This window comes from Leptonychotes weddellii, chromosome 13 (assembly GCF_054177405.1).
Source record: "Leptonychotes weddellii isolate Sample4059 chromosome 13, ASM5417740v2, whole genome shotgun sequence".
Taxonomy (NCBI): Eukaryota; Metazoa; Chordata; class Mammalia; order Carnivora; family Phocidae; genus Leptonychotes; species Leptonychotes weddellii.
Window position 1 is genome coordinate 76,711,672 of NC_138381.1, and position 3,423 is coordinate 76,715,094.

A 3,423-nucleotide genomic window follows, 5' to 3' on the forward strand; every position below is an offset into this window, starting at 1 on the left:
CCTGCTTCTCCCTCTCCCTCTGCCTCTGCCTCTGCCTGTTGCTCCCCCTGCTTGTACTCTCTCTCTGTGTCAAATAAAAAATAAAAAATCTTTTTTTTGTTTTATTTATTTATTCATGAGAGTCAGAGAGAGAGAGGCAGAGGCAGAGGGAGAAGCAGGCTCCCCACCTAGCATGGAGCCCGATGCGGGACTTGATCCAGGACCCCGGGATCATGACCTGAGCCGAAGGCAGACGCTTAACCATCTGAGCCACCCAGGCGCCCAAAAAATAAAAAATCTTAAAAATCTATTTTGAAATGTTTTATTTTGAAATAATTATAGACACCTAGGAAATTGTAAAAAAAAAAAAAATGGTAACAGAGGGGTCCCATGTACCCTTGCCCCTGCTTCTCCCAGTGGTAGCATCTCGTGTACCTAGAGTCCAATAGCGAAACCAGGAAATTGACATCAGTACGCTCTTGAGACCTTACTTAGATTACAGCAGTTTTACTTGCACTCGTGCATACGTGTGGTTCTGTGCTGTCTTATCACGTGCATACATTTATGTAACTACCACCACGGTCAAATCAGAGAACCATTCCATCACATGTAGGAGCTCCTTAGTGCTCCCTTTGTAGATGCTACCCCTTTGTAGCCAGTCCCTGGTCCTGAACCGTGGTAGATACTGATCTACTACTGTTCTCCAGCGCTTTAGTTCTGTAAATAGTTCATAAAGTGTTTTTGAGGTTGTTTTTTTTTTCACTCAACAGAATGCCCTTGATTGTTTCAGGTTGTTTCATGTATCAGTTTGTCCTTTCTATTGCCAGGTGGTATTCCAGGGTATGAGATACCACAGTTTGTTCCTTCACTCACCTGGGAAAGCTCTACATTTGCATTGTTTTTTTCAGTTGGCTGTTACGTAAAAGGCTGCTCTGAAAATCTGTATAGACATTTTTGTGTGGATAGAGGTTTTCATTTCTGTGGGATAAGCATCCAGGATCGCAACTGCTAGAACATACGTCCTGTGTTTGGCTTTATAAGAAACTGCTACACTGTTCTCTAGAATGGATTTACATTCCCCCCAGCAAAGTGTAAGGATGCAGTCTCTCCCTCCCCTCATTCGATGCTGACATGTTTTTATACTAGCTGTTTTCACAGGTGTGTAATGATCCCTTATTATGGTCTTGATTGCATTTCCTCAGTAGCTGGTGATGTTACACGGCTCCTCATAGGCTTGTTGCCCATACAGATAAGCGTCCTGAGATGTCTTTGCATGTCATGTGTCCATTTTCTAGTTGGATTGTTGGGTTATGTTTAACTATTGAGTTTTGAGATTATGTATTCGAGATATAAGCTCTTTGTCAGATATTTTGTTTGCAAGTATTTTCTCCCCGTCTTTAGCTTGTCTTTTCATCCTCTTCTGGCGATCTTTCACGGAGCAGAAGGTCTTTAATTTTGATCAAGTCCAGTTTCTCGATATTTAAAAAATACAGCCTGTGCTTTTGGTGCTGTAAGAATTCTCAATCTTGCTCTACATCATAAAGATTTTCACCGGTGTCTTCTGTGAAAAGTTTTACATTTAAATCCACAATCCAGGGACACCCGGCTGGCTCAGTCAGTAGAGCCTGTGACTCTTGATCTTGGGGTTGTGAGTTTGAGCCCCACGTTGGGTGTAGAGATTACTTAAAAATAAAATCTTAAAAAAAATCCACTATCAATTTTGAGTTAATTTTTAAAAAAGATTTTATTTGTTTATTTTTAGAGAGAAAGCATTCAGGGGTAGGGACAGAGGGAGAGGGAGAGAGAGAGTCTTAAGCAGACTCCATGCTGAGTGCGGGGCCCGACATGGGGCTTGATCTCACAACCCTGAGATTACGACCCCAGCTGAAACCAAGAGTCAGTCGCGCAACCAGCTGCACCCAGGTGCCCCCATTTTGAGTTAATTTTTTAATAAGCTGTGAAATTTAGATTGAGGTTCATTATTTTGCCTGTGGATAATCCAATTGCTTCAGCACCATTTTTGAAAAGATTACTCTTTCTCCACTGAATGGCTTTTGCAGCCTTGTCAAAAATCACTTGGGTATACATATGTGGGTTTATTTCTGGGTGCTCTTTCTCTTGCCTTGATCTATTTCTGTGTCTCTCCCTCTACCAGTACCACAGAGTCTTGATTACAATAGCTAGATAGTAAGTCTTGGACTCCAGCAGGCTGATTACTCCAACTTTATTCTTCTTTCTCAAAATTGTTTTTTAAACTATTCTAGTTCCTTTGCCTTTCCATATAAATTTTAGAATGAACTTGTCTATGTCTATAAAAGATCTTATTAGAATCTTGATAGGAATTATGTTAAACCTGTTTATCAATTTGAGGATATACTCAACATAGCCTTGCTATGTCTCTATTATGTTAGGTCTTCCAATCTACAAATACAGTACATCTCTCCATTTATTTAGGTCTTGATTTTTTCTTTTTTTTTTTTTTATCTTGATTTCTTTCATTAGCATTTTATGTATTTTTTAACATTTTTTTAAAAAGATTTTTTTTTTATTTATTTGACAGAGAGAGGGAGAGAGCACAAGCAGGGGGAGTGGCAGAGGGAGAGGGAGAAGCAGGCTTCCCGCTGAGCAAGGAGCCTGATGCGGGGCCCGATCCCAGGACCCCGGGATCATGACCCGAGCCAAAGGCAGACGCTTAACCAACTGAGCCACCCAGGTGCCCTGGTGTTTTATATTTTTTATCAGAAAAGTCCTGTATAGGGATGCTTAGGTGGTACAATTCTCCAGTGAAATTGGGCCTGGAGTTTGCTTTTTGGGGAAGTTTTAAACTATGAATTAATTTTTTTTAATAGTTACTAAACTATTGGAATGATATTTTTCATATTGGGTGAGTTTTGGTTATAGGTAGTATTTTGATCTTGTTTTTTTCCACTTAGCGTAATGTTTTTGAGGTTCATCCATGTTCTAGCATGTATTGGTGGTTCCTCTTTATTACTGAATAGTATTTTATTGTATGGATATACTTCTTATTTATCTATTCATGGACATTTGGATTGTTTCCACTTTTTGACTATTACGAATAATGCTGATAATTCTCAAACAAGTCTTTGTGTGGACATACATTTGCATTTCTCTTGAGTAGATGCCTGTGAGTTGGATTGCTGGGCCACATGGTAGGTTTAAATTTAACTTTAAAATGCTGCCAGACTTAAAAAGTGGGTATGCCATTTTTCATTCCCTTGAGCCGTGTGTGAGAGTTCCAGCATCTTCACATCCTTGCCAACACCTGTCTGTCTTTTTTGTTATAGTCATTCTAGTAAGTAGGTAGTGGTATCTCATTGTGGTTTTAATTTGCATTTCTTTAATGACTAGTATATATAGATAGATATTTTATATATCTATTATGTATGTAGTATGTGCTTATAGGCTGTCCTTTTATTTTCTTAG